This window comes from Anomaloglossus baeobatrachus, chromosome 1 (genome assembly GCF_048569485.1).
Source record: "Anomaloglossus baeobatrachus isolate aAnoBae1 chromosome 1, aAnoBae1.hap1, whole genome shotgun sequence".
NCBI lineage: Eukaryota > Metazoa > Chordata > Amphibia > Anura > Aromobatidae > Anomaloglossus > Anomaloglossus baeobatrachus.
The window spans coordinates 745,850,396-745,863,488 of NC_134353.1; the positions used below are offsets into that span (position 1 = coordinate 745,850,396).

Consider the following 13,093-nt stretch of genomic DNA (forward strand, 5'->3'; position numbering starts at 1 on the left):
ATCCCTATAATCTGCAAATGAGGCACATGAGGGACACATGTGACCTACAGGCCACTGTGGCAGGACACTGTCATATTGCCATGTCTGACTTTGGCTATGTGCGCACGCTGAGTATTTGGTGCAGAAATTTTGTGCACCAAAATTTTCTTCTTGTGGCAGAAAAAAGCACCAGAAAACATGTTTTTGGTGCAGTTTTTGTGCAATGCATTTTTTTTTTATTGAAGTCAATGGCAGGAAGGGCTACAAAACACAGGGAAAAAAAAAAAAAAAACACCACACCAAAAATGACATGCCGCTTCTTCTTTCTATACCAAAATCTGCAAGGAAAAAATAAGCACCGTGAGCACAGCACTTCAGAACGCTCATTGACTTTGCTGGCATAAGACATGCATTTTTGTCGTCACAATACTGCACAAAAAAAACAAACGCATCAAAAGACGCCCAGTGCGCACACAGCCTTAGGGTATGTGCACATGTTGCAGATTTATGTGCAGATTTTCTGCACACAAAACTGCATGTTGTGGCTGGAAAAACACAGCAGAAAAAAAACGTTCATTTTTTTATTGCATTTTCAACATTTTTATGCGTTTTTCATGGTGATCGCGAGGGTTCAGGCGCTGTACCAGATTGTCGCTAGATCTCTGGCTCATGTTACAGCCGGGACCCAGCTCTCACTGTCAGGAGCAGTGCCCGCGCCGCTCCCAGTAGCTTAACCCCTTGAATGTTGCGCAATTGCAGAATTCAGGAGGCAGAGAGAGGGATCGCTTACCTTTCCCTGGTGATCGAGTTCCTGTAATGCGATCACAGGGTCCCGATCGCTGCCATGGCAACCCTGGGTCATTACCATGACAACTCCAGGTTAGTGAACTACGGCATGGAGTGTGAGGCAAAGTGTCAGTGCTGTGAGTGCAACACTGACAGATATAATCCACTGCAGTGATTGAGCATTGCAGTGGATTATATCCGCAGGAAAAAACGCAGAAAAAATTGACATGCTGCAGATTTTTTTCTGCACCAAAATCTTCAAGGAAAAAAATCTGCAACATGTGCACACCAAGTCAGGATTCTCATAGACTTTGCTGGGATGCATTTTACCTTGCAATATTAATTAAAATCTGCAAGAAAAAAATCCAATAAAAACACTGCGTGTGCAAACAGCCTTACTCTTCACAATGCAGGAGGAACCAGCAAAGAAGTCTGCAAAATTATGCCTAGATACAGAAGTGAATACTAACATACAATTGTAATGAAACACTTTCAAGACTCATGTAATTTAATAGATAATTGGTTATTTATTAATAATGTACAGTACAGACCAAACGTTTGGACACACCACCTCATTCAAAGAGTTTTCTTTATTTTCAGGACTCTGAAAATTGTAGATTCACATTGAAGGCATCAAAACTATGAATTAACACATGTGGAATGAAATACTTAAAAAAGTGTGAAACAACTGAAAATATGTCTTATATTCTAGGTTCTTCAAAGTAGCCACCTTTTCCTTTGATTACTACTTTGCACACTCTTGATGGGCTTCAAGAGGTAGTCGCCGGAAATGGTTTTCCAACAGTCTTGAAGGAGTTCCCAGAGATGCTTAGCACTTGTTGGCCCTTTTGCCTTCACTCTGCGGTCCAGCTCACCTCAAACCATCTCGATTGGGTTCAGGTCTTGGTGACTGTGGAGGCCAGGTCATCTGGCGTAGCACCCCATCACTCTCCTTCTTAGTCAGATAGCCTTTACACAGCCTGGAGGTGTGTTTGGGGTCATTGTCCTGTTGAAAAATAAATAATGGTCCAACTAAACGCAAACCGGATGGAATAGCATGCCGCTGCAAGATGCTGTGGTAGCCATGCTGGTTCTATATGCCTTCAATTTTGAATAAATCCCCAACAGTGTCACCAGCAAAGCACCCCCACACCATCACACCTCCTCCTCCATGATTCACGGTGGGAACCAGCCACGTAGAGTCCATCCGTTCACCTTTTCTACAAAGACACAGTGGTTGAATCCAAAGATCTCAAATTTGCACTCATCAGACCAAAAGCACATATTTCCATTGGTCTAAAGTCCAGTGGCTTCCTAGCAGCTATTTTACCATGAAGGCCTGCTGCACAAAGTCTCCTCTTAACAGTTGTTCTAGAGATGAGAAGGTGTGTCCAAACTTTTGGTCTGTACTGTATATAAACTTTCTGCTGTTTGCACTAAACCAAATAAACATGAGCAATATAAATAATCCAACATTCTAATATAACAAGTGGTTTCTCTGATTTCAACACAAAATTATACTTTTATTGAATAGTGCAGTCTCCATATTATTCTATCCCTACATGACAAGAGTTTTTAATAGTAGAGCCCTTCTGGCTGTTATGACCTGCTGAAAAGTGATCTGAGCAATGTTAGCGCATTTCTCATGGGCAATGCCCTCCAGGTCACTAATATTCTTGAGTTTGTTGCCTGAATCCACTTTCTTAAACTCTCATCAAAGATGTTCTATGAGGCTCAGACGCTAACCCTTGATGAACTTTGAAATATGCTTGGGATCACAAAATGTCCAATCATGCTCAAGCTTACTCACAGAAGTTTTCTCCTAGGTTTCCTGATTGAATGTATCTTGCCTTCCACATGTTACAGGTTTCCAGTGAGAGAGGACGTTAGCAGCCCAGAGCATCACTGAGCCACTACCATGCTTGACTGTAGGCATGGTATCCTTTTCATCAACAGAAAAAATCCAAGGGCAGAGTAGCACTCATTACACCCTTCAACTTTTTTTCCTTTACCATTAAAAATACTGCAGTTGTACAAATAAAAAAATCCCATATAAGACATTAGGAGTGTGTTCCCATTAGCAAACACATTTCGAAAGGTATTGGTTCGCTCATGTCAATTTGTGCTACTGTTCCACTACCTTTTGAGCCAAGAGGTATCATAAACCATGAGGATTTCAAAAGGAGATATCGGTTTAAGGTAAGATGTTCAACAATTTGAGTTGTTCTTATCAGCACATGCTTAATTCTTCCTCTTATACACATAGTATTGATCCATGGGCCGAAAATATATATTTTTTGTTTCATTGCTTCACAGAACAGAATCTCAGAACTTCTGGGCAGGAAATATATCTCTGTACCATATTAGACAGTAGAAAGAAAAATATAAAAATTTGAGAGTCCTCAGAGGTTGATATCTTTTAATGGTTAAGGTCAGGGTCACTCTAGTGTATAGTATCCAATGCTATATGCTAATGACGCTCAGCTCAAACTGCAGCGAGCGTGATCTGAGTGTCATTCTACTGTACTCGAATTCTCTTGCATGTGATAATCGTAGAACAGGTGAAGAGAAGGAGAAAATCTTTCCCTCTTCTCCATTGCCTGTCTCTGCATATATCGGACTGCACTCAGATGACAGTCCGATGAATCACATGCACCTGTGGACGTGTATAGGTGCATGTTATCTCAGACAGCTGCATATCACAGCATGCTGCGATTTTTTTCTTTTAAGAGCTGAGGAAAAACTTGCAGAAATGACCTGCAATATTGACTAACATTGGCCTGAGCGTATTGTGTGATTTTCTCACGCATTAAAATAGTCCGATTTATACACTGTGAGCGAGCCCTTACAAGACGACGCAAGCCTGTTCATCAGGTATAGTATAAGACTATCTAAAGAGTCACATACTATTGGAGTAGTTCATTGATAAGGCGGGTGAAAGTTTTATTGTCCTCTGATTGAGGTTTGGTCCAGGGTTGTGATGCCCACTAAGGCTATGTGCACACAGTGCGTTTTTTTGACGCTGCGTTTTTGTGCGTTTTTGGCCGCTAAAAACGCACAAAAATGCACCTGCGTCGAAAAAACGCAGCAAAAAATGCACGCGTTTTGCCGCGATTTGGTGCATTTTGCTGCGTTTTTGCTCACTGCGTCCTTATGCGTTTTTTATCAGTGAACAAAAAAAAAAAAAGGTCTGATGTCATTTCCTTCTTCAATGTGTTCTTCATTCTCCACTAGTGTATGCAGAAGAGCAGACAGCTGCAGAACTACAAGGCTCAGCATGCTCCATCCAATAGTGTATGCAGGAGAGCAGACAGCAGCTGCAGAACTACAAGGCTCAGCATGCTCCATCCAGGACTGTTTGCTTGAGGGAGAGTCAGGGGGAGCAGACCTACAAGGCTCAGCATCCTCCATCCAATAGTGTATGCAGGAGAGCAGACAGCAGCTGTCGAACTACAAGGCTCAGCATCCTCCTTCCAGGACTGTATGCAGGATTTCTTTGCCCCCCCAAACAAAAAAAAATGACGTGGGCTTCGCCATATTTTTGTATGCTAGCCGGGTACAGCAGGCAGGTACGGGCTGCCCCCAACCCCCAGCTGCCTATTTGTACCCGGCTGGGAACCAAAAATATAGGGAAGCCCTTTTTTTTTAAATTATTTCATGAATTTCATGAAATTTAAAAAAAAAAAAATGACGTGAGCTTCGCCCAATTTTTAAGTCCAGCCGGGTACAACTAGGCAGCTGGGGATTGGAATCCACAGTGCAGGGTGCCCATGCTTTCTGGGCACCCCCGCTGTGAATTGCAGTCCCGCAGCCACCCCGGAAAATGGCGCTTTCATAGAAGCACCATCTTCTGGCGCTGTATCCAACTCTTCCAGCTGCCCTGAAGCCGGGTGGCTCGCCGGGTAATAATGGGGTTAGGGCTAGCTGTATAGCTGGCCCTAAGCCCGAAATTCATGGTGTCACGCCAATATTAGACATGGCCACCATGAATTTCTAGTAAAGATAAAAAAAAAAACACAACACACAGAAAAATATTTTTATTAGAAATAAAACACAACACAATTAGTGACTCCATCTTTATTGAAATAAAGAACCCCCCCTCCGCAGTAATCCTGGGTCAGGGTCCCGCGTCGTCCAATCCGGATTCAATATCATCTGATCGGTTTGCTGGAAGGCAAAGCGATCAGATGATGTGTCAGGATCAAGTGCCTGAATCCCATCACATATTAGCTGATTGTATAAAAGCCGATTATACAATCAGATGATGCATCGGTGCAAAAAAAAATAATACTCACTTATGTGCTGATTACCGGCAGCTCCTGCAGCGATGGGGCGGGAGTCTGATCTGTCCGATCGCTGCAGCAGCTGCCGGTAATCAGGGATGAAGTCTCCTGACGCATCCGCTGATACCGGCCGGGCGCCCGCGTCACCGCGATACTTACGATCACCTGATGAGTCAGGTGACTGCATCAGGTGATCCATCGCCAGGTCATGCATCCATCGGAGCTTTCCCGGCCGTCTGCACACAGCCGGAGCGGGGGTGGCGATACCGTGAGAGGAGATGGGAGCGGGCATGGCACCGGGAGGCTGCAGACAAGTGAGTATAACTTTTTTTTTTTTTCTACTGTTAACTTTTATTTTCGCAGCCGCTTCCACCTCCCGCCCAGACGGCAGCATACATGCACAGGACGGGAGATGGAAGTGGCGGGTGACGGTACCGGGAGGATTCACGCTTCTGTATATACTGACAGAAGGAATCCTCTTCCTGTACACGTCACTTTACTACCCACCTCCTGCGTTTATAGCTGCGTTTTTGGTCTTAGAAACGCACCAAAACGCAGCTATTTGCGTTTTTCATTGTGTCTTTCAACATCCCATTGCACTCAATGGATTAAAAACGCGGTGAAAAACGCTGGAATAATTGACATGCTGCGCTTTTGTGGTCACCACAAAAACGCAGCTGAAAAAAACGCTGTGTGGGGACAGCAAAAATGAAAACTCATAGACTTTGCTGGGGAAGCAAAGTCATGCAGTTTTGAGGCCAAAAACGCACCCGAAAAACGCGCAAAAACGCCGAGAAAAACGCACTGTGTGCACATAGCCTAATGGTCTGAGGGGCACACTTCTTAATTGATATATAAAGATCTAAATCCATGCGACACAGTCAGGGTTCCCCAACTCCAGTCCTCAGGGCCCACCAACAGTGCACGTTTTCAGGATTTCCTTAGCATTGCACTGCTGTTGGAACCAGCACCTGGGCAGGTAATTACATTAACACCTGTGCAATACTAAGGAAATCCCAAAAACCTGCACTGTTGGTGGGCCTTGAGGACTGGAGTTGGGGACCTCTGCTCTAAGGTACCTAAACAGCAGAAACCCCCCACAAGTGACCCTATTTTGGAAACTAGGTCCCTCAAGGAATTTATCTAGATGTTTAGTGACTACCCTGAACCCCCAGGTGCTTCACAGAATTTTGTAACGTTGAGCCATGAAAATAAAAAAATAACATTTTACCACAAAATCGTGACTTAAACCAGGTAGCTTTTTTTTTTTTTTTTACAAGAGTAAAAGGAAAAAATTCAGCATAAAATTTATTGTGCAATTTCTCCTGAGTGTGGCGATACCTTATATGTGGTGGAAATCAACTGTTTGAGCGCATGGCAGGGCTCGAAAGGGAAGGAGTGCCATTTGACTGCAAAATTAGCTGGAATCAATAGCGGATGCCATGTTGCATTTGGAGAGCCCCTGAGGTGCCTATATAGTGAAGCTCCCCAACATGTGGCCCCATTTTGGAAAATAGACCCCTCAAGGAATTAGCTAGATGTTTGGTGAGTACCCTGAACCCCCAGGTGCTTCACAGAAATTTATAATGTTAAGCCGTAAAAATAAAAAAAAAAAATGTTACCACAAAGTTGTTATTTTAACCAGGTAGCTTTTTTTCACAAAGGTAACAGGAAAAAAATGCACCATAAAATGTATTGTGCAATTTCTACTGCGTTCGCTGATACATCATATGTGGTGGAAATCAACTGTTTGGGTGCACGGCAAGCCTCGGAAGGAAAGGAGCACCATTTGACTGCAAAATTGGCAGGAATTATTAGCGAACGCCATGTTGCCTTTGGTGACCCCCTGAGGTGCCTAAACAGTGGAGCTCCCCCACAAGTGACCCCATTCTGGAAACTAGACCCCTCAAGGATTTTATCTAGGGGTATAGTGCATTTGAACCCACAGATACTTCATAGAATTTCATAACCTTAGGTAGTCATATTGAAAATTTGGGGGTTTTTTTTCAGAAAAATGTTGCTTTAGCACAAAATTTCTCACTTTTTCAAGAAGAAATACCAAAAAATGGAGCACACAGTTTGTTATCCAATTTCTTATGAGCGCAGTGATACCCCATATGTGGTGAAAAAAGCTCTGTTTGGACAAACAGTAGGGTTCGGAACGGAAGGAGCGTGATTTTAATTTTGTAAAAGTTGAAACAAATTGTGGGCACCATGTCGCATTTGCAGGGCCCCTAGGTCACCTATACAGCAGAAACCCCCACAAGTGACCCCATTTTGGAAACTAGACCCTTCAAGCACTTTATTCAGGGGTATAGTGAAAATTTTAAATCTACAGGTACTTCACAAAAATGTTCCTGTTGCGCCAAATTACTCAATTTTAGGCTATGTGCCCACAATCTGGTGACACTGTCTAGGATGCACTGCGAGTCCTCCTGCAGAGATGTGAGTGTTGTCTACGGGAGAACGCAGCTACCTGTGTATACACTCCAGGTTCAAACCGCTGCAGACTTTATTCTTCCTCCGAAGAACACTTTAGTCTCTGCAGCATAAATTGACATCCTGCTGCCCAGGAAGCCGCACCGCAGGTCAGTTTATGCTGCAGAGAAAAGAAGTGACGTGGGCAGGAGATTTCTAAAAATCCTTCCACTGTGCTTGTACTGTACAACGCAGCGTTATGGACGCAGTGAAAACAATCTGCATCCAAAATGCTGCAAATCTTGATTGTAGGCACATAGCCTAAAGAGCTAAGTGCCCGTTGGTGACTTTCATTGTGTTGTGCTGTGTATTTAGCCCAAATATAAATAAATAATAAAAAAAAAAAAAATGACGTGGGGTCCCCCCTATTTTTGATAGCCAGCTGGGGTAAAGCAGATGGTTGCAGCCTATAGACCACAGCTGGCAGCTTCACCTTGGCTGGTGATCCAATTTGGAAGTCACCCCAAGCTGTTTTTTTATAATTATTTATAAATGATTAAAAAAAAAAAAAAAAAAAAAAAAGAAGAAGAAGAAGTGGGATCCCCCTCAAATTGGATTACCAACCAAGATAAAGCAGACAGCTGTGGCCTGGTATTATCAGGGTGGGAAGGGCCATAGTTATTTGGCCTTTCCCAACCTAATAATAGCAGGCCGCAGCCGCCCCAGAAGTGGCGCATCCATTAGATGCGCCAATTCTGGTGCTTCGCCCCAGCTCATCCCGTTGCCCTGGAGCGGTGGCAAACGGGGTAATAAATGGGGTTGATGCTAGATGTGTAATGTCACCTGGCAGCAAGCCCAGAGGTTAGAGAGGTCACAGCATCTAAACAGATACCCGACATCACCAACCCAGTCAGTAATAGAAAAAAAATAAAGACGACAAAAAAATTTATTTGAAAAAACACTCCCCAAAACATTTTTTCACCAATTTATTGACAATAAAAAAAAATTCCGGTCCGCCGTAATCCATTTTGGAGGGTCTGGACCTTCTAGAATATGGGGAGCACGCTCAGGGAACGTATCCCCCATTTTCTGGAAGAGCAAGCTCTTCCTGTGAGCAGTGCGGGTGCAGTAATCTGAGAATACTGCACTAACACTGCCCCGGTCCAACCTAGGGCAGAGTGACCTGCAGTAACCTCATTCCAGAATATGAGGGGCACGCTGAGAGAACGTATCCCCCATTTTCTGGAACATCAGACCCTCCATTTGAGGAGTGTGGCTGCAGATTACTGCACTCACGCTCCCCCGGTCCACAGTACAGCAGTTTCAGCGGTAGTGAGCTCAGCGTCCCTGCTTGCAAGGAGCCAGCTGACAGTCGCTGTCTGCGCATGCGCCTCTAGCTTTTCAGAGGGAGGCGGAGTGATCGCGGGGACCGAACTAGCAGCCAGGTAGCGGGGAAGACCGGGGGCTGGGGCTGACTGGGGGTGACCTGGCAGGACCTAGGGACGACTTTTCTGTCGCATGTGACATGTCAAATGCGACAGAAATGAGGGAAGGAGGATGAATGCGGCCACTCGCTACTGTGCGCGTCGCCACGTTGCATGCTCCGGAGGGGAGGGGGGATTGCTCTGGAGAATCGGAGGGGGCTCCGGGGGACCAGAGAGCTCCGGTGTCCCGGAGAAGGGCTTAGTGGGAGGTCATTTCCCTCCGATCTGAAATGTTTCATCATTTCAAAGGGAAATGAATGCAGAGCCAGCGGCGGCGGTTTTCGGCGCGCGTCGGCGCCATGTTGGATGTTCCGGTGGGGGTGGGGGTTGATTTCTCCGGTACCGGGGGCTTTGGGGGCAATAGGGGCTTATATTTCTTTATCATCTGACATGTTTGATTATGTCAGATGAGAAAGAAATCAGTATTTGTCATTTTTTTTTTTATGTGATTGACGGTATATGGTGTATACCGGCAATCACATTATCGGGGTCCAAAAAAAACACCCCGATTCATAATCTTGGGTCACTGGGGGGTGCTGCAAGCTTTTTCCGGCCTGACGTCTCAAAGCGTCGGAACAGAATAAGTACCCTGTTTTTCCGACGTCTTGAGACGTTAGGCCGTCGCTATGGGGTTAAACACCTGATTATAAAGAATAGTTTGTCAATAGGTCAGATATTTGTAATATCATTGGGACAATAATTGGTATTTGTATCCGAGCCATATTTGAGTCTGTGGTTCGGATAGGTTAAAGTTCACATGGTGGTATTGGTTGTGCATATTTTATCTATATATATATATAATTGTCTTATTCTGTCTGTCTGTCTGTCTTGCTCCAAAATTGTGTCCTTATGGTGACAAACAGCGGATTGGCTGCTCGCCTCGGCTCCGCCCCCCGCACGGATTGGCCGTTCGCCTCACCTCGGCTTCGCCCCCCCCGCACAGATTGGCCGCTCGCCCAGGCTCCGCCCTCCACGGATTGGCAACTCGGCCATGCCCCGCCCCCTTCACGCATTGCACGCTCGCTCTGGCCCCGCCCCCCGCACGCATTCCCCGAACCGATACAGACAGAGACCCGACTCCCAGGTGAGGACACACACACATCAGATCACACTCACTCTCACACACACACCAGATCGCATCCACATACTCACAACATCCCGTGATATCGCTTGCTTCTCGGCGGCGATACTGTGCAGTGACCTTCCAGGACCTGCCGAAGGATCACATGGCCGGAAGCATGTGGTATCTCCGGATTTCGTGATTGTGTTAGCGCGTATGTGCGATATCTTCAGTGTGTGTGTGAGTGTATGCGATCGGATGTGTGTGAGTGTGTTCTGATGTGAGTGTGTGTGTGTGTGTGTGTGTGTGTATATGTGTGTGTGTGTGTGTGTGTGTGTATGCGATCGGATCTGTGAGTGTCGGCAGAGGAGCACGGCGTGGGACCGCCCACCGGTGGGCACAGGGAGAAGTGGGGTGTGTGTGTGAGTGTATGCGATCAGATGTGTGTGATGAGGAGTGTGCATGCGATCAGATGTGTGCGATGGGGAGTGCGCAGCATGGGAAATGGAGCACGATGGGGAGTGCGCAGCATGGGTGACGGAGCACGATGGGGAGTGCGCAGCATGGGGGGACGGAGCACGATGGGGAGTGCGCAGCATGGGGGACGGAGCACGATGGGGAGTGCGCAGCATGGGGGACGGAGCACGATGGGGAGTGCGCAGCATGGGGGACGGAGCACGATGGGGAGTGCGCAGCATGGGGGACGGAGCACGATGGGGAGTGCGCAGCATGGGGGACGGAGCACGATGGGGAGTGCGCAGCATGGGGGACGGAGCACGATGGGGAGTGCGCAGCATGGGGGACAGAGCACGATGGGGAGTGCGCAGCATGGGGGACGGAGCACGATGGGGAGTGCGCAGCATGGGGGACGGAGCACGATGGGGAGTGCGCAGCATGGGGGACGGAGCACGATGGGGAGTGCGCAGCATGGGGGACGGAGCACGATGGGGAGTGCGCAGCATGGGGGACGGAGCACGATGGGGAGTGCGCAGCATGGGGGACGGAGCACGATGGGGAGTGCGCAGCATGGGGGACTGAGCACAATGGGGAGTGCGCAGCATTGGGGACTGAGCACGATGGGGAGTGCGCAGCATTGGGGACGGAGCACGATGGGGAGTGCGCAGCATGGGGGACGGAGCACGATGGGGAGTGCGCAGCATGGGGGACGGAGCACGATGGGGAGTGCGCAGCATGGGGGACGGAGCACGATGGGGAGTGCGCAGCATGGGGGACGGAGCACGATGGGGAGTGCGCAGCATGGGGGACGGAGCACGATGGGGAGTGCGCAGCATGTGGGACGGAGCACGATGGGGAGTGCGCAGCATGGGGGACGGAGCACGATGGGGAGTGCGCAGCATGGGGGACGGAGCACGATGGGGAGTGCGCAGCATGGGGGACGGAGCACGATGGGGAGGGCGCAGCATGGGGGACGGAGCACGATGGGGAGCGCGCAGCATGAGGGATGGAGCACGATGGGGAGTGCGCAGCATGGGGGGTGGAGCACGATGGGGAGTGGGGATGGAGCACGATGGGGGGTGCGCATCATGGGGGATAGAGCACGATCGGGGGTGCACACCTCCCCCCAAAACACACACACACACACACACACTGCCACACACGCACTGCACAACACACCTCACACACTGGGAACCACAAACACTGCCCTACACCCCCTGAAGCGCCTCACAATGTCTGTCATTCACTAATCTCTGTCAGTCGGTCACTATCTCTGTCCCTCACTCTCTGTTCATGTCAGTCAGTCTATCCTCCTCTCTCATATACTCACCGATCCCCGGCGCTGCACGGCATTCACACTGCTCCGGCGGCTTTTACGGTTTTGAAAAAGCCGGCCGCCCATTAAACAATCTCGTATTCCCTGCTTTCACCGCCCACCGGCGCCTATGATTGGTTACAGTGAGACACCCCCCCACGCTGAGTGACAGATGTCACACTGCACCCAATCACAGCAGCCGGTGGGCGGGTCTATACTGTGTAGTGAAATAAATAATTAAAAAAAAACGGCGTGCGGTCCGCCCCAATTTTAAAACCAGCCAGATAAAGCCATACGGCTGAAGGCTGGTATTCTCAGGATGGGAAGCTCCACGTTATGGGGAGCCCCCCAGCCTAACAATATCAGCCAACAGCCGCCCAGAATTGCCGCATACATTAGATGCGACAGTTCTGGGACTGTACCCGGCTCTTCCCGATTTGCCCTGGTGCGTTGGCAAATCGGGGTAATAAGGAGTTATTGGCAGCCCATAGCTGCCAATAAGTCCTAGATTAATCATGTCAGGCGTCTCCCCGAGATTCCTTCCATGATTAATCTGTAAGTGACAGTAAATAAACACACACACCCGAAAAAATCCTTTATTAGAAATAAAAAACACAAACACATTCCCTGGTTACACAGCCGCTCCTGTCACCTACACACAGCAACTGAAGACAGCCTGGCGATCAGCTGAGCTGTCACTGAGGTTACCCGCGGCCACCGCTGTATCCAGTGACAGCGGGTAACCTCAGTGACAGCTCAGCTGATCGCTAGGCTGTCTTCAGTTGCTGTGTGTAGGTGACAGGCTGTGTCTGCTGCAGCTCCGGTCACCTCCATGCAGCAGCGCTGGAAGCGACGCTGGACCATCCTGGATTACGCCGGACATGGAGGGCTTATTGGGGCTGATTAAAGTGGTTAACCAGGGAATGTGTTTGTGTTTTTTATTTCTAATAAAGGATTTTTTCGGGTGTGTGTGTTTATTTACTGTCACTTACAGATTAATCATGGAAGGAATCTCGGGGAGACGCCTGACATGATTAATCTAGGACTTATTGGCAGCTATGGGCTGCCAATAACTCCTTATTACCCCGATTTGCCAACGCACCAGGGCAAATCGGGAAGAGCCGGGTACAGTCCCAGAACTGTCGCATCTAATGTATGCGGCAATTCTGGGCGGCTGTTGGCTGATATTGTTAGGCTGGGGGGCTCCCCATAACGTGGAGCTCCCCATCCTGAGAATACCAGCCTTCAGCCGTATGGCTTTATCTGGCTGGTTTTAAAATTGGGGGGGACCGCACGCCGTTTTTTTAAATTA

General features: G+C 48.0%; 1 protein-coding gene across 3 annotated transcripts in view; it reads right to left on the bottom strand.

Annotated features, from left to right (window-relative positions):
* CFAP251 (cilia and flagella associated protein 251) overlaps positions 1-13,093 on the bottom strand; it is a 235,633-nt gene that overhangs the window by 65,480 nt on the left and 157,060 nt on the right. The window lies entirely within an intron of this gene.